Raw genomic sequence first — 24,042 nt, 5'->3', positions numbered from 1 at the left:
TTTATTACTCCGTATCATAATAATTTAAGTATATACTTAATATAAAACATATATCATAAATATAAAAACTAACTAACTTAGCTGCTTCCAAAAAAAAAAAAAAAAAAATGAAACCAAAAAAAAAAATTAAAAATAAAAAACCATTATCACCTCTGTGTATCAATCAATTTTAAACATAATTAATTAAAATAATTGAAAGTCACATAGGAAAATAAACGATTAGATGCTTCAATTGAATACACTTCCTCCTTTTTTTTTTTGTTTTAAATTAACATATATATGTATAGTCCCTTGGAAAAAAAGAATTTTTAATGCACTTGATATACTATGCTATTGTAGACTAATAAAAATCAATACCAAACTTGATAGTGATTCAATATATTGTTCTAAAATTTTATTAGAACAAGTATACTATACAAGTTTCTGCATGATTTTGTACCTATATTCTACCTCAAAATCACAATTTTAAATCAACTACAATTACTAATAATCATTGCCTAAAATAATTTAAACTCAATCTGGAAAATATATGATGACATATTTAAATTAAATACACTATCCTTTTCTCTGCATTGGTCTCATACATAAATATTTCAAACACTAATATATAATATGTTTATATAGGGCACTATACTACATGGTCGTTTAGTAGAGGACCAAGTCCACACTATTGGAGAAAAATTCAGGCTTGATGTTCTTTATGAGATATCAAATGCGGTATTGAACCTTTACTTAAACATTTTGAGATCGTTCGTACAAAAGTTCCATACCAACTAACTTTTGGAGAAACAACTGCAATTCGACCAATCTGTCCCGTAACTGGTCAAACTGAGCCTGAGCTCAAAGAAGTATCGACAGCTAATTTCTTGGATGAAATATGTGGTATGAAAAATTAAGATGTTCACATAACTATTAACCTAAATTATTCATGGGAATACCTTTTTTTTTCTTTTTAATACAGAACTGCAACCAATAGGTACCTTAGCATTTGATATCTAAGAAGATGCTACATAAAGTATGTTTAATGCATAATATTATTAATATATCATATAAATATTTCGCCTACACACTAACATAACATTGATTCATATAGATATCCTAGGAGTTGTATTATATGTAGAAGAAGAAGTTCTCTTGGTTGAATCATTCTATGGTCAGCAAGGATATGTTAGGGAAGTTGTAATCACAAATCAAACGTAAGCCTAATGTCATCTACACGCTTTCTCAAATGTTGAACAAGTAATGATATCTAACAGATCAATTCATCTTTTCTCATCTTAGAAACACTTAAATTGTAATTGTAAATGTCTGGAATCATTTAGTTGGGAGTGCATGTGACAACTTAAAAGCTTGGGCAGAAAAATTTAGGTTTGAATTTAAGCACTTATAAGTACATTATATATCACTTATGTATTGAAAACTTACAGACCTAATAATTCTAAAATGTCATTGCTATGCTTCTTGTTTCGGGGTTTTCTGATGTCCTGCGGGAGAGTTACAATTTTGAGACTGGATCCGTGCGCCTGTACCTGTAAAACAAACGGAGACTCCTTGTGGTAGGAGCTCCGCCTCCGACGATCAAGTTAGTACTTGCTTGAGGAGTGAATAGTGCGGAAAAGTAAAGGTTGGAAGATCTGGTTCCTCTTGGTGAGGAGTGATCAATGTGTTTTGGTTTTCTCTAGGTGAGAGTCATTAATTCCTGAATCCCCTTTAATGAGGATTAATTAAGTATTTATAGTCTTGAGAAGCGTGTCAATCCTAGGTTTAGGTTAACCAGGGCAAATTGGGCTTCTCTCGGACTTTGGGCCTTGGTGGCCATTTTGCCTATTTGGCATATGGGAGGCCACGTGGCGTGGCCTGATTAGTCCATGTTGGACCTCTTAGGGTGACAAGTGGCGGACGCTGATTGGCCCACGTGGTGGACACGTGGCAGGTCCGGATTGGTCCATTTGTCATGGGTAATTTTTACCCTAAACACTTCTCTTCATCAACTAGAATATTTTCACAAATTATGACAAACCCAAAAGAAGATAGAGCCAATGTTCTACAACAATGGTGTGCACCCTACATAAATAAAAATATTAAATAAATTTACATAATTGCTTACATATTAACATATTCAAAATGTTGCACGTCAATTCTTTATGCACAAAAGTAGTTAGATAGACAAGCCAAAATTCTACAAGTTCGATATCCTGAAAATGAACAAACCACTGTCACAATTCAGTATTTGAAAGAAAAGAAGGTATATATCTTATACTAAAATAAATAATTTATATTTTCGAAAAATATCTATTTATATATACTATCTTACATTCTAAATAATTAACTATGCTTCTTAAACACAGCCACAAAATGCATTGCAAGATGAAAAACTTTGGATAAGTGCTACAATAGCACCTGCAAATTTGAATGACCTAATTATATACAAAGGATGCACGCACTGTGGGAAGACAACCAACTATCCTGAAGGATAGCAATTTGCATGCAGGAAATACTACATCAAAGAAACAAAATCCTGTCTCAGGTATATATCTTCTTACCTTAATATCTTTAAAGTTGAATTTGCAAATAATCATATAAATTTATTGATTTTATCATTTTATGCAATATGCAGAGTTGCTTTAACTTTTGATGTAGTGGATGCTACTTGTAGAATAAGACTAACAACACTAAACAATGAAACCGAGGAAATACTCAAAATGGATGCCGATGAAATTAATACTCTGATAACCAATGTATGTGCTAAAACTTATGAACTAATTTTCCAATTTTGCATATCTACTATGCTTATAAATTATAAGTTTCAATACCAAAATATGAATTATCTAATTTTAATTTTTATAAACTTGTGCATGAAGATCACATAGGTTTTACTGAAGCACAACAAAAGCTTAGTTCTAAAGTGATTCATTTGAAAGTGGCACCAACTCCAGCATTAACTACCAGGAGCGTACTTCAATGGTCTTTAGAAGCAGTTGACATACCACATAATGCTTGCTATGAGACACCAATATTTCCTAATTGGTCATTGCTTACAAGAAAGCGTAGCAATCTTAAGAAGAGGTAACACCAAGATGAATACTCCAAAATGCCACAAATTAGTTGCTTCTACAAATGTACTCCCTTCATTTTAATTTGTTAGTCTCATATACTATTTTGGGTGTTTAAAAAAGATTCTCATATTGAATGTATTCCACTTTTAACTTAGTTTTTATTTCTTATTTTATACATATTAAATTCCGATTGGTTAGATTAATTGATTATGAATTAATAACATGACTCTAAGTAAATAAATTACTCCCTTGCTTTATGCAATTATGGCTAATGTTTTCCTAAAAAAATCAAAAAAAATTAAATAAGGCAAAACTATTTATAATTGTTTTTTACTGTAATCCTAGATTCCAAATATTCTCCTTTTCTTATTTTATGTGATTGATTATATATGGGACTATTATTGAAATGGAGGGAGTATCTAATACTAGGACTGATTATTTTACAGAACAAGTTCTGCAATCTACAAACAAATCAAGCGAACATACAACAGCTTCTGCATTACTTGACCTGAAAAGCACATCCCCTGAATCTGTACCAGCCTTTGAAGGAACTAAATCTTCACCTTAGACCTCTACATCACACTGAATTGTGCTTGCAATCAGTAGAGGAATACCATATATAAATTAGATGCTCCATTTTGCATACCTTGCATTTTGTGAGCCCTGTGGCATTATAATTTCGATAAGGTAATCAAGATAACTTATATCATATCTACAAGCTTCATTTTGCTCACTATGCGGCATACTAAGTGATTAGGGGATTTTTCCCCACCAATCACCATCTGACAAGTGGACCAATCAGGTTCCGCCATGTGTCCGTCACATGGGCCAATAGGAGTCTGCCACGTGTCAAGCAATGATCCGTCCACCATGGATCAATTACGACACGACACGTGTCCTTCCCATGACACCTGGGATAACCGGTCACCTAGGCCCAACTTCCGAGGGAAGCCCAAGCAGCCCAAGGTTAACCTAAACCTAGATTGGCACGTTTCCCGAGGTTAAAAATACCTCCCTTAATCCTCATTAAGGGAGATAACACGCTAAAAAAGCAGATTACACACATTAAACACTCTCACCTAGAGAGACCCAATCACTTCAATTTCCGCATTAATTACTCCTTAATCAAGTACTAACTTGACCGTCGGAGGCGGATCTCCAATCATCCGGAGCATCCGTTTGTTTTGCAGGTACAGGCGTCCGGTTCCAGTCTCGGAATTGTAACTCTCCCGCAGAACATCAGAAAACCCCGAAAAATTTGGCGTCGTCCGGTTCCAGAGAGTTGGTCGAATCCTCATAGATACCGGAAGCTCCTCGGATCTCATCAGTAGCAAATGTCTGTCGAAACTAAAATATCAGACTGATTGCATACATCCGGCATCCCACCCTTTAGTAGGGTTTGGAGGAGGAGTCGTCCACCCAGTGGGACGAGTGGATTTACCCACCGCCTGGGCGAAAAAGGGGAAGGACGACACATGGTAGTCCGGTTCCTGGTAGTAAAAGAACTCTCGGCCTACAACATGATTCTGGGACGACCAACCCTGAATAATTCCAAGGCTGTTATAATCCCATCTCTTATGTTGCTCAAGTTTGAGAGGGATAATGGAACAGTCGGGTCCCTAAGGGGAGATCAGAGGATGGCCCGAGAGTGCTATCTCTCGGATGTCAAGCCCACTGTTATGGCCACTGGGTCGAGTGGTGGAAAAATAGACCTTGACAATGTCAAGGAGAGTGCGCCTGTTCAAGAAGCAGGCGGCAAGAAGAGAAAGGCATCCCAGGCAGGGGCCGCAAGAAAAGACAGAAAATAGCAATCATTGGCAGAGGAGCGGTCGGATGAATTCCGCCCTCAGCCGGCTGGTGAGCATACGGACCTGATCTTAGACGACTCGCGTCCTGACCGAATAGTCAAAGTTGGGACGACTGCTCTGACAGTCCTGGGTGACGACTTTCACAAACTATTGAAAGAATACAAGGACATCTTTACATTCGAAGTCCATGAAATGTCAGGCATTAGTCCTGATCTGGCGGTACATAAACTGGCCGTGGATCCGAAAAAGAAGCCGGTACGGAAGAAGAAGCGGAACCATGGCGAAGAAAGAAGTCAAGCAGCAGCCGCCGAAGTTAAAAAATTACTTGATGCAGGGTTCATTCGGCAATGTTACTTCCCAGACTGGGTTGCAAATGTGGTGCTTGTTAAAAAGCCGAATGGCACCTGGCGAATGTGTGTAGACTACACAGAATTAAACAAGGCGTGCCCCAAAGACAGTTACCCTCTGCCTAAAATTGATAACCTGGTCGACTCAACAGCCGGCCATGCTTTGATGAGCTTTATGGACGTCTACTCTGGTTTCCATCAAATTCCTTTATGGAAGAAAGATCAGGAGAAGACGGCCTTCGTCACTGATCAGGGGTTATACTGTTACACGGTCATGCCGTTTGGTCTTAAGAATGCCCCGGCCACTTTCCAGCAAATGATAAACACTGTGTTCTTTGATCAAATTGGGAGAAATGTCGAGGCATATATTGATGATATGATTGTCAAGTCTAAACTTCAGAAAGATCATCTGTCGGACCTCCGTGAAACTTTCGCCACACTCAGGCGGCACCATGTCATGCTCAATCCCAAGAAATGTGTCTTTGGAGTTGAGTCTGGGAAATTTCTCGGATTCCTTATCAATCAGAGAGGAATAGAGGCGAACCCTGAGAAGGTGCAGGCGGTCATTGACATGCAGTCGCCTCGTACCATCCGAGAGGTTCAGAAGTTAACAGGTTGTCTGGCGGCCTTGGAAAGATTTCTAAGCCGATCAGGCGACAAATGCCTATACTTTTTCCAGGCAATTAAGAAAAAGGCAAGGTTTGAATGGGGGCCGGATGCTGAGGCGGCCTTCCTGAAATTGAAAGTTCACTTGCATTCCTTGCCGAGGCTGGTCAGCCCTTTGCCCAAAGAAGTACTCTACATGTACCTAGCCGTCTCTGATCATGTGTTAAGCGCTGTTCTCCTTGCTGAAAGAGACGGCTGTCAGCTCCCGGTCTACTTTGTCAGTCATGTACTGAAAAATGCCGAGTTGAGGTATCCCTTAGTGGAGAAATTTGGTCTTGCACTCTTCATGGCTGTTAAAAAATTGAAGCCCTACTTTTTGGCACATGCAGTCGTCGTGTATACAGACCAACCTATCAAGCGGCCACTGACCATCATGGAGTCGTCAGGCCGAATGATCAAATGGGCCATATAAATTCAGAGCCTCGAAGTTACTTTCGAGCCTAGAAAAGCAGTGAAGGGGCAAGCCTTTGCTGACTTTATTGTTGAGATGACTCGTCCTCCGGACTCTCATGTTACAGATCAAGTCTGGAAGGTATATGTGGACGGAAGCTCTACTTCAAATGGTTGTGGAGCAGACGTCATATGTCAGTCGCCAGAGGGCGACAGGTACGAGTATGCTCTACGCTTCAGTTTTCAGGCCTCAAACAATGAGGCAGAATATGAAGCTTTACTAGCCGGAATCCGCATGTGCAAGGCGGCAGGGGCAAGAAAAATAGACGCCTGTTCCGATTCACAATTGATAGTGAGTCAGTACAATGGCGAATACGAAGCAACCCATCCAGCCATGATCAAGTATTTATAGGCGGTCCGACAAGCAGTCGGCTCCCTTGAGGATTTCCATCTGACCCAAGTGCCGAGATCATAAAACAACCAGGCGGATGCACTGTCAAAATTAGCATCATCCGCCTCCTGTGATACTCCTCGAACTGTTTTTTGGGAAGTAATGGAGAAGAGAAGCATCGAGGAAGACCCTATTGGAATCCTAGACAGAAGCTCAACCTGGATGGATCCAATCAGGGCATATCTGACAAACGGTACCCTGCCGGATGATCATCAACAGGCGGCAGCACTGAAAAAACGAGCAACCAGTTTTGAAATAATAAAGGGAGAACTTCACAAAAGGGGGTACCTTCAACCCTTCTTAAAGTGTGTTACTCCAGAAAAGGGACGAGAGATACTAGACGATCTTCACTCTGGTTACTGTGCTTCCCATATAGGCGGTAGGACGCTTGCTCAACGGGCAAGGCGGCAGGGCTACTTCTGGCCTACTTTAGAAGCAGATGCGATGGTGATGGTGAAAAAATGTGACAAGTGCCAAAGGTTTGGCAAACTAATTCACCGTCCGGCTACTGACCTCACTACCATTCATAGCCCACTACCGTTTGCTAAGTGGGGCATGGATATTCTGGGTCCATATACGCCTGCTATAGGCGGAAGGAGGTACATACTTGTTGTCGTCGACTACTTCACTAAATGGGTAGAGGCGGAGGCTGTAAAGGGAATCAAGACGAAGGATGTAATTTCATTCATTTGGAAAAATGTCATCACTCGGTTCGGGGTTCCCATGTCTATAGTTTTTGATAATGGTCCCCAATTTGAGACGTCTGTTCTCAAAAGCTGGTTGGGTGACCAAGGAATTTCACACTACTTTGCATCTGTCGGCCGTCCACAAGAAAACGGCCAGGTAGAAGCCTTTAATAAAATCATCTCAGACGGTCTCAAGAAAAAGATTGAACGAGCAGGCGGCCTATGGGCGGATGAATTACCACATGTTCTCTGGGCCATTAGGACGACTGAAAAAGGGGCGACTGGAGAAACTCCATTCCTCCTAACTTATGGTGCGGAAGCTGTTCTTCCAATAGAACACTACGAGCCAAATCTTCGAGTAATGCTATATGACGAAGAGGCAAACTGGGAAGCCATGCGCCTGGCATTAAACTCACTTCCTGAAAGGAGGGGCAATGTTGTCTTGCGCCATGAAATTTACCGCCTGAGAATGACTAGATCATACAACAAAAAAGTACACAGGCGTCCACTCAAAGTGGGGGACTTTGTACTTAGAAAAATGGAAGCAGTTGGTAGGGCTAATGAGTCTGGCAAACTAACTCCCAACTGGGAAGGACCCTACCGAATCTGTGAAGAGGTCAGGGACGGTACCTACCGTCTGGGAACACCAGACGGACAACCGTTGCCTCGAACTTGGAATGTAGATAATCTTAAGAAATATTTCTTTTGAATGATGTAAATAGTCAAGGGCTACTTAATAAAAGTTTGCATACTTAATATTCAATTTTGTACTAAGAGGGGCACGCCTACTAACAAACAGTAGGCTACTCTCCATGTTTAATTTTTATTCTTACTTAAGAGGGGCAGGCCGCCTATACATTTACAGTCGGCTACTCTCCGTTGAGTATTTTACTCTATCTTCAGAGGGGCATGCCGCCTGTACCTTTACAGTCGGCTACTCTCCATTGAGTATTTTACTCTATCTTCAGAGGGGCATGCCGCCTGTACATTTACAGTCGGCTACTCTCCATTGAGTATTTTACTCTATCTTCAGAGGGGCATGCCGTCTGTACCTTTACAGTCGGCTACTCTCCATTGAGTATTTTACTCTATCTTCAGAGGGGCATGCCGCCTGTACCTTTACAGTCGGCTACTCTCCATTGAATATTTTACTCTATCACCATAGGGGCATGCCGTCTGGACATATAGTCGGCTACTCTCCATAAAAGAGGGCCGACTGGTTCCAAACACACAGCCACCCCCCTTATACTTAACTAAAAGTGATCAGGGCCTGGCCGACCCTGTGCCTAAACAGGCGGCTACCCTCCTTTTACTTAGCACCTACGTTCACCAAGAACTAACCAAGGCCACAGGCCGAATGATCAGACCAGGCGCCAAGCCCACTGATCCAATCTGCAAAACTAATACGACCTGTCCCAACATCATAGCAGGCGTCCGGCGGCATCCCTCCGGATGAAATTCGTCGCAGAGAGCAGCTCCCTTTTGGGTGGAACATTGCTCTATAAACTAATTACACGGCACCTATACGACTGTCCCCAAGGGCAACCACGTAGCCGTTTCTGAGACAAGGATAACTCTATCACTAACCAAACCAGTGGTAGCAGTTGACATCTGAGTCAGATGACCGCCTGTATTACTTGGGATAAATGCAGGGGGTACCTCTTGAGTTAATAGCCAACAAACATTGGCGAATCAAAAGGTTCAGCCGGCCTCCGCCGCCTGGTACCTTTACTACTCAAGCAGGAGTGACAGCGACTGAGTAACACCAAAGTTAACTCATAGTCACTCTCTCAAACTTAGTATGGAGCCTAAAAGGTATGAGTCGTCCGCCTGTTTTTAGCAAACAGGGGCTCTCAACCACTACTCCTGCTAGGTTAACAACCTATGAGTTAAAAGCCAACAAACATTGGCGAATAAAGGGGAACAACCGGTACCAACCGCTTGATACCTCTACTACTCAGTTACTTGGCGACTAGGTAACAATCATGTTTACTTGGTCAGACCACTTTCCTACTTGGTTAATTTTACAAATGACAGGACCGCCTGCCTAAAGGGGATCCAGTCTTTAAAATGGTTCGAATACCGATTGGATAAATGGCCGACTGATCGTCTAGCCTGGAAACAGACAACCAGTCGTCCAGGGGCATAGGCGGCGTGACTAACTATCCGTACCTGTCTGCAACTGTCGGCCATGTAAAACAGTCGGTATAGTGTACAATTGGATATCAGAATATTCAATACTTAAACAAATTTGAAGCAAAACAAAAAAATTCATTAAAAAGAAGCCGGTCATTAAAGACCGGCAAAATATTCAGAGCCCCGGCCCCCTGGCCGGGTAAATACAAACAAACGGCACGCAGGCCGTGGAAAGAAGACATAAAGCTTAAGAAGGGGGCAGATCTTCAATATTAGCAGCTGCCGCCTGGTCAGCACTCTTCTTGCTGGACTCGGCTTCAGCTGCATCCTTCTTTGATGCATTACCCCCAAGCGGCACAAGCGTCACTACCGGCTGCTCCTCCTCCTCCAACGCCTCTTCCTCAGCAGCCGTCAATGCCTCTTCCTCAGCAGCCGCCAGGATCTCCTGATTATATCTATCAGAACACTGGCGGTACGTTTTTTCCCATGAGGCAAAGTCGGCATTGGGGAAGAGGCGGCCCCAAGTCATGCGCTGGATTTGAGCAGAGTCTTCCATCATCTCCCGGACCAGCTCTTTCTTTTCTTGCTCGGCCTTTTCCGAGAGCTCCTGAGTAAGACTCTTCTCCTGGGTCACCAGGCGTACCTTTACGCTCGCCAAGGATTTCTCCAAGGTTTCGTATGAGGACATCTTTTGGCGAAGAGGTCTCAGCTCGGCCTTGAGGTTGTTGATGGTCGCCTCCAGCTCGCTATTCCTCTTCTGGGCCGCCTCTAACTGAGCCCGGATAGCGGCGGTAGCCTGCACCTGATAATAAAGAATATCAATGGTCAGAACTTCATTTTGGGCAATTTGAAACATTGCCTTATCACAGTCAGAGGCGGCCATAGCTTTTGCAGCCTTTACCTCTTTGTTCTTTCGGTCAAGCGGCTTGCGAAGGCCGTTCACTCGGAGCAGGGCCTAAGTACAAAGGGGAACAGGCGTCAGTTTCCAAACAAAAAGAAAACAGGCGTCCTGGAATTCAAATACTCAAAAATATGCTAAGTATACCTCAGCAAGGACCCCTGCAATCCCGTCTAGGTCAAGGGTGCCGACACCCCTGACCGCCTCCCTTTCAACTGGAGGAACGACCTTGATCATAGACTTGGCCACCTCGACCAAGTCAGGCTCCTGAGGGCCGGCTGCATGAAGCATAAACAAACGGATTAGACCTAGTAAAGAAGGGAGCAAGTCTAAAATTTACAAGGACAATTTCATACTTCTAGGTGGCCCAGCTAGAGTTTTAGAAGAAGTGGCCGGCTGTTTCTCAGCCGCCACATGTTTCCTGGCAGAACCAGGAGAGCTCGCAACAGTCGTCCTCCGGGCCTTGGGGTCCGGCTGTTGGGAAGAAGAAGCTCTTGGAGCGCCCGTCTAAAAAAGAAGAAAAGAGTCAGTATATACATAAACACAACTCCAAAAAGAGGGTGAAAGGTTCGAAGCCCACCAAGGGTGCCCCCTTGTTGGGGGAGTCGGTTGAAGACTGTTGCATGATGGAGGCCCGCAACATGGCCGCCGCAGTCTTGGAGGCGGTAATTTTGCTCATGGCGTCCGCTGCAAAAACAAATAGCAAAGTTAATAAAAGTCATAACAAGAAATGCATGGAACAACAGAATATTCGACAGGCCGGCTACCTCTTGAGCACCGACTGCTGAGGCCACAGGCGGCCAAAAAGTACTCGTCGTAGAGCCATTTGAAGCTCGGGACGCAGTGCAGGGGTACTTGCTCTCGTACCCCTGAAGTAGAGTTCACCTTCGACTCTACTTTGAAGAGTCCTTTATCTAGGATCTCTTTCTTAGCCTTGGGGGGAACAGGCGGCATGCTGAGGCCGCCTGCAAGAAGGGGCGGATTCCTGTTCCACCTGTTGAAGCGCTTGTTCAGCTCTGTGTCTGAACTCTCAATGATAAGGAAGGTGCTCCGCCAGTCCTTCCATTTGTTTGCTTTACCTCTCGTCATGAGGTAGCCCCTGTGGCTCGTCAATTGATACCAGCCGGTACCGCCTGCCTTAGGGGACCGGTTGAGGTAGTTCATGTGGGCGAAAGCCTCGAAGCTCGGCTCCACCCCGTGCAGTTCGCACTCGGCCACATAGCCGAGTACGTTGACCCAGGAGTTCGGGGCTAACTGCCATAACCCCAACTCATACCCATCCAAGATCCGCTGAACAGCCGGATGTAGTGGGAAGCGCAGCCCAGCCTTGATGGCCGCCTCGTAGCAGCCAAAGCAGGCGCCATCATAACTGGTACCAGCCGGCCAGACGACTGTGTCTTCTGGATCCGGTACGAACACTAAAAAGCCGGGGCCCATTGTGTGGTTTGCAATAAAGCTCTCCACTTTCTCTTGCATGGCCGTGATCCGGCCGCGAGGTACCGTGCAGTAGTAGGGGTATTTTGCTCTCGGTGAGAGGCGGATGGCTTCGCCCAAGCGTCCCCCTTCTCAACTGCGTGAGAAAGCCTCGCCTCTTGTAGGCGACTGTTTTTCTCTTCTGTGTCCAGGGAAGCATGGCCAGAAGAGCTAGACTCGGAATCGTCCTCTGACGAGTCCGAAGAGGACGACTCTTCCCCTCTCCCAGAAGGGCCCGCCTCCTCTCCTTTAAAAGGAGCAGGAGAGAATGAAGAATTGTCAACTGTAAAATGGGAAGGGGTCACTTTGACTCCTCCCTCAGAACTGCCGGCTTTCAAGCCGCTTTGTTTCACTTCCACATCTGGCGCCTGGTCAGATGTTTCACTAATCGGCACCCTGTGGGAGGAGCCATCTGAATTTGAGATCCTGGCAGTCTTTTTTGTTCTGGGCATCATGTTCAGCATAGACACAGATACAGTCGGACTTTGTATAAAGGGCAAAGATGGGTCCAGAAAAGGGCAGGCGGTACTCCTAGTCCTAGATTTAGCCGTCCCCGGTGACCGGCTGATCACTAACCTAGGTCGTGTCGTGTGCTTCCGTGGTGCCATTTCAAAAAAGAATAAAGTAAAGAGAAAATTAAGAGTAAGGGAACCGACGGTTACCTGAACGAGTGACGATTGATGAAGTTCTGAAAATCCTTTGCAGTCGGCTTGTCAGAGCAGGCGGTAGGCAGAAAGAGTCCAAAATGTCAGAGCAAGTTCAGGGGTCCGAATGTTCTCTCACAAAGTTTTCAAGTGTGAAAATGACCGAAGTCAACACTCCTTTATATAGGCGAAGTGAGAAGGCGAAGGGTCACTTCCAGAATTCAAAATTTTGGCGGGAGAATCTCTCGGCCTCTCGCCGAGTGACACCTGTAGCAGGCCGTCGCCTGTTACAGGGCGATACCTGTCACAGGTAACACGTGACCAGTCACGTGCCACCTGTGAGGGGAAAATGATTAGGGGATTTTTCCCCACCAATCACCATCTGACAAGTGGACCAATCAGGTTCCGCCATGTGTCCGTCACATGGGCCAATAGGAGCCTGCCACGTGTCAAGCAATGATCCGTCCACCATGGACCAATTACGACACGACACGTGTCCTTCCCATGACACCTGGGATAACCGGTCACCTAGGCCCAACTTCCGAGGGAAGCCCAAGCAGCCCAAGGTTAACCTAAACCTAGATTGACACGTTTCCCGAGGTTATAAATACCTCCCTTAATCCTCATTAAGGGAGATAACACTTTATATATATAACTCTTAACACTAGTAGAAAAAATGCTCTTTGTAACGCCCTATTTATAATCAACAAGTTTTTATTAGTTACAAATACTATTTGTAATTAACATTAATTTTGTCTGTTACAAATAGGATATTATTTGTAACGGACAGTGTAATATTAGCTACAAATATATCTTACTTGTAACGAACAATATATAATTGGTTACAAATACATCTTATTTGTAACGAACTCACCTATATTTGGTTACAAATAGGAAGGATATTTTTTTCTAATTTTATTACCGCTTCTTTTTTCTTTTCTCATTCTCTCTCGAGAAACCCTAATTTCCTCTCTTCTCTCTCTCATTACCGCCTCTTTCCCTCCTCTCTCTCTCTCTATCTCTCTTCACTCACTGTTGGCCCTTTCTTTCATTCTTCACTCCACCGCCGTTCCTTTCTATGCCGCCGACCCACTTTACCTCTCTATTTATTCTCTACGGCCTCATTCACTAATGGTCGTGATGGTGGCGACAATGGATTGATGATTTTCGCGACCACCTTGATTAACTGCAGAAGCTTTAGACTTTTGCCGAGCAGCGGAAGCCACCTCTCCTCCTTAGCTTGGCTCTTTCTCTCTCTTGTGGGTTAAGGTTTTGATTTTGGATTCGTGATTTGGTGGTTATCTTGATTGACATTAGGTAAAGGATTTTGAATGATGTCGTTAAAGTCTTACTCAATCGCGTCCCTTCCTTCATTTCTTTTACCTTTCCGAACATTCAGTTTTTCTCTCATCCCCTTTAATTCTTTAATTACATGTTTTATGTTTTATGTTTTTTTTTTTTTTTTTTTTTTTTTTTTGTATTTTTTGATTTTTTCATGTGGGTTTAATTGTTTTTTCTATTTTGTGAAATGGATATTTGATTAATCTTTCTTGTATGATCTGCATTTGAATGCCTCTTGATCAATTTGTGATTAAAAGATTAGAAAATTGATTCCTATATTACTTTTAAAGGTTGCCGATGAATTGGATATATTGTTACAAACTAGAAATTGGGTGTAAAGAAACGTCATTTCATGTTGTCTATTGATATATATACTTTTAGAGTGTAATTAAATCCTTTTTTTTTCAAGTGGCTATTCCTAGTTAGTGGAGTGTATTCTATCTAATTTAGCACTAAGAATGAATACAATAACAAAATCTGGCCGAGAAGTTTGCTATTTGCAAATTAATAGTAGGGGTTTTCAAAGTGAAATATGAAAAAGGTAGTGTATGATACATGATGCATAAAATTTTTGTCTTGATTTCCTCATATCCTAGTTTATTGAGTTATCGAATACGAGCTAAGATTGATCTCTTCATCTCTTATCAGGTAAACGGTTTTTTAAATTGATTATTCAAGGAATTTATCAGAATCTACATGTCAAATTTACTTGTATGTATTTTTTTAATTGTCTCTCTCTCTCTCTCACTTTTTTTTTTTTTTTTTTTTTTTTTTTTTTTTTAGGGAAAGCGCCAATCATAGTCTCATGTAGAATTAGTTTGTTTAATTTGATTGTATTTCCTATGCTTTAATTTACAAATAATGTATGTATGTATGTATGTATATAATGGAAGGGTCTGCTTTAATTTAATATGGGTGGTAATGATTGCAGAATGAGGATTATATTCAATGTACGTATGTGTATATTTTTGTGAGATCTATCTTAACATGAGATCTCGATCAAAAGAATACTTGGTACTAACCTTAAGAAGTCTTTATTATATAAATATCAAGCAACAATAATAATAATCAATAATAATTATAATCATCATAAAATTATAATCATAATCAAAACAATAATAATCATAAATAAAATAATCATTATCAAAATAATAATAATAATAATAATAATCATCATAAATTATAACAATTATAATCATTATCATGTTCATGTTAATATTAAAGCATAATAGTAGCAAGATCCTAGGCATGATACTAACAAGATTAATAACAAATCCTAGCATGTCACTAAACAATAAAAATCAAATCTTTAGCCCTAGTATGATACTAACATGAATTAATATTAGGAAAAACATCGTACTTTTAATCATACTTGATATTAAATTTACCCTATACATGATACTAGGAATTAAAAATAACACTCTAAGCATGATTCTACATCATAATATCAATTAAACCATTAAAGTACTTGGATGCCTCGTACCTCTTTCTAATAACAAAATACACACATTAGTAACTTCAAGGAAAAATAATAATCAAAACAATTAAATTAAATAATTGAAAAAGAGATTTGGGACCAAACCCTCAGAAATTAAAACCTTTCACGTCTAGGGCGAAGGCAACTTCGAATATGGCTAGGTATATCAAGATCTTGTGAATGCGGAATTTTGTATTAAAAAGCAAAGTTTATTTAAGAATACTAAAGAATGAATATTATTGAGAATTGATGAAAGAAAGATGATGATGAATGAAGAAGAGAATTGAATGATCTGTGAATGAAGAGAGTTGATGAATGAAGAAGAGAATTGATGATTCTTGGTGAATTAAAACGGAGTTTTTAATACGATATTTATAGAGAAAATCATCCAAAAAAGATAATTTAACAAAACAGAGTCTGAAGATCGAAAAACCACCTTGGCGCCAGCCCAGGCTAGTTGGCGCCAGGACCAGTGGCTAGCGCCAGGGCCAGCGCCTGACGCCAATCCTGGTTCCAGGCGCCAAGGCCTGGGGTTGGACGGCAAACATTTTTTTAACGCGTTTTCGAAAAATCTGATAAATTTCCCGTACTGGAAGATAAAATAATATAATTCCATCGAAAATGCTATTTGATCTTGATTAAAACTCTGAAGAGTCCTAATTGAATTAGGAATGATAAGAACCTTCTAGAATGTTCTAGAAGACTAAAACCATTCCTAATTGCATTAGGAATGATAAATTATATTAGGCCCCCCTAGATCATTAGGCCGTACATAAAGCTCAAACCGGGCCCAGTTTAGTAAATTGGCCATAACTTCCTCAATATTCATCGGAATTGGGCTTATAATATATCGTTGGAAAGGTCTTTGCAATCCCCATCCAACTACACCACTATTGAACCCATATCATGGACCAACCAAATTGGATTGACTGTTTTCTTAAAATAAAGTTTTCAAAAACAGGGAGAAGAGAAAAGAAATAAAACTTTCCGCTACACTAGACCTTTCCACACTTTCGTTTCATTCGATTATGATTCGACGTGAAAGGCACTAATCACCGGGTTTGGTTTTGGGGAGACACAAATGGGTGTCTACAATATCTAATGTAAAATTCTTAAAAAAGAGTTAAACAATATTTTCCTAACAATAATTATGCCAAAAATTTACGCATATATAATAATTAAAGATTTCGTACACTTTTAAAATATTATTTTTCTTTAACCATTAATTTTTCATATTTCCTTACTAATTTCATGCTAAAATTCAAAATTTAAATAATTACAGTATAAGAATACATATCCATACAAAAATATATTTACATACATGATTGGGTAGTTGATGAAATTTATCTTTTATTCTTAATAAATATCTTTCATTCGTATAAAAATTTACCAAATGCATATCTATATATTTGTGTTGTATATTCTATCAGTTGTTGATTGGTTGTATGGATATTATGTACTCCGTAATTGTTTTTGACACAATGATTTGCTTAGGAAAAATGTATATATAGTGGTGGGTCAAATATAAGGTAAGTTATTATTGTGTCTAAAATTTGGCGAATACAACGAGTAAAACAAATATTTGATTGTATAGCTGCTTATGGTAAGAAAATTTTAGTTTATATCTATGGGAGGTAGTTTATAGTTATATCTCTTATAATTATGTGAGTATTATTCATTTATTTTTCAAATAAACAAATAACATTATATATAAAAAAAGGAAATAAAATAAATCCAAATGACAAAATTAATTTGTTAGTAAAAATGAACCCTTTATTACTAATTGAATTATGTTAGTTTTTTTTCCCTACGGGATTAATAATACTTTATTCAAAAAATAATAATTTGATTTATAAATCGTGCATCGCACGGGCATTATGCTAGTAAAAGTATTATTATGTTGCATTTAAATATCTCAGCCTAGCATTTGCTACGTATTTTTTTTTTAATTTTGAAATTGAGTATTTGTATGTGACATATCAATCGTCCATTACAAATATACTTATTTGTAACTAACATTTCAATTGTCAGTTACAAATACATTTGTAACTGACAATTGAAATGTTAGTTACAAATAAGTACCTATTTGTAACGGACAATGTCTATTACAAATGATAGGAATATTTGTAACCCTAGTATTTGTAACGGCCAATATTGGTTACAAGTACCCCGTTTTTGTTAGTTACAAATAGCTTTTTCTACTAGTGTAAGTATATTTAGTATGTACTTATGTCCTATGGAAACATGACATATCCTTCTAAACATTTTGAAATTTCTGAAACCATGAGAAATCCATATAAAGTAAAATTGTATCCACCAACTATTTTATATGATATATATGAAATATTATATTAGATAAAGCTTTCTTTTTTGAATAGAAATGCATGCATATACATGGTTGGTTGCTCAACCTATGATGCCCCACTTTGAATCATTTATAGTTCAAGTCAAAATGAAATTATGTATAAAGTTACATTCGTTCCAAATGCTATATTCTACCTTTTTATTTTATGGTTTAGTTCCTTAAATTTTAGACCCGATGGATCTGGGTCCAAGTGTTATGGGTCGGGTCTGGGTTCGGGTCCATTAAGTCTAGACCCAGACCCGACCTATATCCGATCCATAGACCTGTTTTTTTTTTTTTTTTTTTTTTTTTTTTTTTTTTTTTTTTTTTTTTTTAAATAAATATATATTGTAAACAAAAAACCTTAATCAGACTGGATTCTATTAGAAGTTCAAACAACCAAAAAACCCTAAAACAAGCAACCAAAACAGCCGACCTTCCCCTCTCTTACAGAGGTACATGATTACATGTTCTTCACTCATCTCGTCATCGCCTTATCCCTGTGCCGGCTCCACGACTGTTAAATTTCTCCGCAACTTCGTAAGTATTCACAACCATCACAGGTATTCTCTTTCTTCATCAAATATAATTTGTTCATCCTTTGTTTAATTATTTTTAGATTTTTCTTAATTTTTATTGAGATATTCAATTATTCATTTGTATAAGTTGTAATAAATCTGATAATTTAGCACTCTTAACAGTATTAGTTGACATGATTATAGTTGAAGTAATGAATTGCTTGGGATTTGGGAATTTCATTTTACAGTATCAAGTTGTCAATCTCGGTCTACAAAATTAGATTGGTTATTTTTTTCCAATAAATGAACTATGGGTTTGATTTAGCTGTATGTTGTGTATTAGTGTGTATATGTAAGCGTAAACAATGAAATTCTTAAGGCTTAAATAATTTAGTAAAGGTGTCAATCGGGTTAACGGTTCGGTTTATAAATTTTCGGTTTGTAACGGGTCGGTTTATAACGGGTTTAAAGAATTAACGGGTCGGTTCAGTTCAGTTCAATTTTAAATAAAATCGGGTCAGTTCGGTTTGGGTTTTTTTAACTACGGTTTCTATTCGGGTGCGGTTCTAATCAGATCGGTTTGTAATCAGTTCGGGTCATAATTGGTTCGGGTTGAACTCAACAGTTTGAAAACGGATTTTTTTTCGATTTTAAGCGGGTTTCGGGTCAAACAGATTGGGTCCTAATCGGGTCGGGTTGTAATTGGTTGAGGTCACAATTGGTTCGGGTTTAACTTGGTCAGTTTGAAAATGGGGTTTTCCAGTTTAGAACGGTTTTCTGGTCAAAACAGATTGGGTCCTAATCGGATCGGATTATAATCGGTTCGGGTCATAATCGGTTACGGTTGAACTCAGTCGATTTAAAAATGAGTTTTGGTTCAAAACAAGTTGGGTTAAATCCTAACTCACAAATTCACAATTAATTAATAAGGGTCATAAAACAAGTTGGGTTGATTGAATAGTGAATTAAACAAATCAAGTGAGTTAGGATGTAATTGAGCAGGTTATGAAGAATTGGGTAAAATCCTAACTCACGGAGTCATAATTAATTAATAAGGGTCACAAAACAAACTGGGTTGATTGAATAGAGAGTTAAACAAATCAAGTGAATTAGGATATTATTGAGCAGGTTATAAAGAATAGGGTTTATTAGGTCATATTGTACGTATAACAAGTTATGACTCATACATTTATACTCATACACGAATTCAAATCAAATGCCTTAGGTTACGACCCATACATGAATTCAAATCAGATCAAATTAAAATTGAGTTATGAGTTAAACAAATTAGGTTATAGGTAACGAAATTAGAAAAAGTTGAAATTTGGTTCCAGTCATAAATATGCTCGGTTAATTAATATGAGTTATAAATAAGTTGGGCTAATCGAATAATGAGTTGAAACGAGTCAATTGACTCAAGTCATAATCAAGTCGGGTCATATAGATAATGGACTTATCGGGTCATAAAATATTAAAATGTATTAAACATGTCTAAATTTAATAAAGGTTTAAAGACTTCAAACAAATTACATTGATCGAGTAATGAATTAGAAGGAATTGAGTTGTAAACTTGCAATTGGTCAGGTTTTAAACACGTTATATACTTATAGTAATAATTATAATTTATACTTTAATTTAATTAGTCGTAAACTTGAATTTATATTTTGTTTTAACTAGCACGTTAGTAAGTTACTAATAACAGTAAGCTAGTAATAGTTAGTTAGTTAGTTATAATCTCTTTAATAGTATTAACTATTGAGTTATAATTCTCATTGGCCACTCGATAAAACACGGATTAGAATCCATACCCCTCATCAAAACACCCTCACAACCGCTGATTAAACCCATCTTTAATCCAATGGCCTTATTCATCTTCCCAAAATATCTGTAATAATAATAAAAAAAAACCTTCCCAAAATCACCAATAATGAAACCTAATTACCTAATCAAAATCGGCAAACTTCAACTCTATAAAACCCAATCACCAATACGCCACCCAATCAGGCGATCAGCAAGAACTCACAAGAACACGCCTCCGCTACCCACCAATACGCAGGTAATAATTGAACTTTGAAAACCCTTCTTCTTGTCTCTTCTTTGTGTTGCTAAATTTTGCTTGAATCTATAAAACCCAGAAGTGAATTCTTGAATATAATGCAATTTTATGTAATTCCCACAAAATTTGGTAGTGAAAGTAAATTTTGGGTCTTTGAGACATAATGTTGAACAGGTGGTGTGCATATTGTATTAGATGTATACATGAATTCTTAGGTTTTAATTTGTGACAGCTTTAAGTGATAAATTAATTACATGTTTATAGCTTTTAGTGATAATTTGGGTTGCTAAAAAAAAGGTTAGTCATTGTGAATAAAGAGCCAATTGCCGGAGAAGTGGTGCGGTATGCTCTCAAAACAGAGGGGTGGCAGCGTCTGTAGTTGTGTACAAGAGAGTGGGAGGTTGAGAGGGGGAGGGTGTTCGCTGGGATGTTGGGTGATGTGAATTAGAGAGCATTTGATTCTATAGATAGAAAGAGAATAGGTAGAAAAATAATATGTTGCATCATCTAGAAGTAATACAAAGGTGAAAGGTAGGTTTATAAAGTATGTCCAAGGAGAAATTAAAAATGATGTGATAAACTGATAAAAGTGATAATACATAGTTTTCAATGAATTGAAATAATTAATATATAATGATGAGTGGCGGGAAACATGAAGCCATTTTGTGGAACCTCTTCATCTTTGTTATACACTACGTACTATTTATTGCTTTGGAGAAATGAAAATTTGAGGATTAAATAACTAATATTTTTCCTTTTTCTGTATAATGGTTTTAACGTGATGGATGGTCAAAATAAATTTGATGATGAAGAGACTTATATTTTGAAACAATGGAGTCTCAAAATCAAACAGTAGAGAACCAATGCGCTACCGTTACTCCCCCAAATTTACAAGTTGCTAAAGGTAGTGGCCAAGTGTCTAAAGGATATCGCGAACGAAGAGCAGACATTTGGAAACATTTTGTTATGAGTGAAATTCTTGATGGTAAAAATACCTACACCAAATGAAAAAACCAACTACCACTTATGCTACGTGTAACTATTGTGGAGCACTTATCAAAGCAGAATCTGGCATGGGTACTACAACATGTAGAAATCATTTTAAGAAATGTTCTCTTGCACCTAAAGAGGAAATAGATTCTCCTGATCAATCTCCTTTTGATCAAAAAATTTGGTTGAGTAAGTGGGCTAAAGCTGTTATTTGTCATTCATATCCTTTACGAATGGTTGAGCATAAATATTTCAGGGGAGCAATTTCTTACTTGAATAAGAATGTAAAACATGTTTGTAGGAACACTGTTCTTAAGTATTGTATTGTTGAGCATGATAAATTCAAAGCTTTGTTGTTTGATACTTTGGGTAAAATTAGTAGCAAGGTTAGTTTTACTTGTGATTTGTGGACTGCCTGTACTAATCGCGGCTACCTTACTTTGACGTCTCATTATGTGGATATTGATTGGGGTCTCAAGTCTCAAATACTAAATTTCAGATATTGTCAACCTCCCCATTCTGGTTTAGAGGTGGAAAGATTTGTTTTTAATTTGATCAAAGAATGGAACCTTCAAAATAAAGTTTTCAGTATGACTGTTGATAATGCCCGTTCTATGGATGTGATGGTTGGTTTTCTTAGGAAAGATGTCATGAATTGTTCTCATCTTCCTTGTGGAGGCAAATTTTTCCATGTTCGCTGTTGTGCTCATGTTTTGAATCTAATTGTCAGAAAAGGTTTAGAGTTTGTTGATGAAAGTGTTGATAAGTTGCGTGAAGTGGTGAAATATATTGATGGCTCTGATTCCAGGCTCACTCAATTTGAGCTAGCTGTTTATAAGGTTGAATGCGTGTTTAATGGTAAATTGCGCCTTGATGTTGTCACTCGTTGGAATGCCACATATTTGATGCTTCAAAAAGCTTTACAAGCTAAGCCTGCAATCAAAAGATATATTAGTAGGTTTTTGGGGGTTGATTATAAACTCACTGATGATGAGTGGGAGACTATTCAGAATGTTTGCGATTTTCTATTGCCATTTTGTAACATTACCACTATGTTTTCTGGTTCTCCATATCCTACTTCTAATTTGTATTTTGAGAATGTGCTTCTTATTGAGTATTATATCACCGAAGCCCATAAAAACCCTAAACTTGCGCCTATGGCATCAATGATGTTGGAGAAGTTTGAGAATTATTGGGAGGATTATTCTTTAATTCTTTCAATTGCAGCTGTTCTTGACCCTCGTTATAAGATTCAACGTGTGAGGCAATTATGCAACTTGTTATACGTTGGAGAGGCCGTTGACGCAAAGGTAAAAAGGGTAAAGGATGCTCTTATTGAAATGTATTCTTTCTATTCTGCTCAACAACCTACTTCTAGTGGCGATAGGTTTCTTGCATTGTCAGCCGCATATAAGGTGAATATTTGTTTTAATTAGTTTATTAATGATTTTGCTTGTCTTATCTTGTATTAATTTATTAAAATATTTTTTTGTCATTATTTTAGAAGTGTGGTGCTACCGATGATGATGATGATTCAATGGGGAGCCTAACTGTTGATCTTGATGCTTATTTGGCCCTACCTCGAAAAAAGTAGCAAAGGGAGAAAATTTTGATATTCTCCAGTTTTGGAAAGAACAAGTTGAGTTGTATCCTACATTATCTCGTGTTGCTAAAGATGTTTTGACCATTCCTATAACATATGTTGCTTCCGAATCTTCATTTAGCATGGGAGGTCGTGTTTTGACGAAGTATAGGAGTGCTCTTCTTCCCAAAAATGTAGAGATGTTGGTAACCACTCAAAATTGGTTTCTTTTTGGTTATGATACCAATATTGACGAAGATGTTCTTGAAATTGGTAAAGAAGTGTCAATTGAAACTGAAAGTGCAGCATCAAATTAGTTTTTTGTTGTCTCTTCCACTTGATGCCACTTACTTGCTGGTTATGCTCTTGTTTCTTTTTTTCTCTTTTTTTTTTTAATTTTTGGCTTTTGCTCTGTTTTTTTGCCATGGAATTTTTATGATTTCTTATTTTAGTTATATTTATGATTTCTTATTCACATTTTATTTTAGTTACTCCGTCTTTAATTTTAGGGGAAGAGATGTTTGCTTTGTTTTACACCGTGTTTTTTACTCTATAAATTACAACTTCCTAGGGAAGAGTAAGAGTTGCAATTGAGCAAGGCACGTACTGATACATCTGTTGATCTTGATGTGCAGTTGATTTTTTGGTTGAGGTTCCTGATGCATCTGTTTCTGCTGCTATTTTTGGTTGCTGCTACTCCACTGCCTTGTGGATGTTCCTCTAGTGATTGAGTGTGGTTGCTGCTGCTGCTTGACTGCCTTGTGTATTATTTTTCTTTTATTTAATTTCTTCTTAGGTTTTTAAAGTAAATTTGCTAAGTGGTTGGTTTTATTGTTTACTGATTTGTGGATCTTACTACTACCTAATAAACAGGACACTATTGTCACAGGACTTCATATAAATTCTATGGTTGATACACTCTTGGAGGTGATTTTATTAATATGTTACTAGTTTTGTTTCACCTCAAGATACTTTAGTTACACTTTACTTAGTCTCTCAATTTACTTTAGTTAGTCTCTCAATTAAGTTTGTACTCTTACCAAGTTAATAAATTATGAATTAGTCATGTTGTCGTCTGTTTACCAAAGTATGATGATTTGAGGTTTTTAGCTATTAATTTCAGATTTTTTTTAATACAATATATATTACTATTATTATCCAATAAGCCATTACTCATAA

General features: G+C 38.5%; 1 long non-coding RNA gene across 1 annotated transcript; it reads left to right on the top strand.

Annotated features, from left to right (window-relative positions):
• Positions 1 to 13,406: 13,406 nt before the first annotated feature.
• Positions 13,407 to 14,806, top strand: LOC110713132. Its single transcript, XR_002509776.1, has 2 exons — positions 13,407 to 13,872; positions 14,545 to 14,806. It is a non-coding gene; the product is annotated as an uncharacterized LOC110713132 (long non-coding RNA).
• Positions 14,807 to 24,042: the final 9,236 nt, after the last annotated feature.

Source organism: Chenopodium quinoa, unplaced genomic scaffold (assembly GCF_001683475.1).
Source record: "Chenopodium quinoa cultivar QQ74 unplaced genomic scaffold, ASM168347v1, whole genome shotgun sequence".
In the NCBI taxonomy this organism is placed as follows: domain Eukaryota; kingdom Viridiplantae; phylum Streptophyta; class Magnoliopsida; order Caryophyllales; family Amaranthaceae; genus Chenopodium; species Chenopodium quinoa.
Note: the sequence above shows the minus strand (reverse complement) of the source record. Positions and strands in the feature narration are given on the sequence as shown.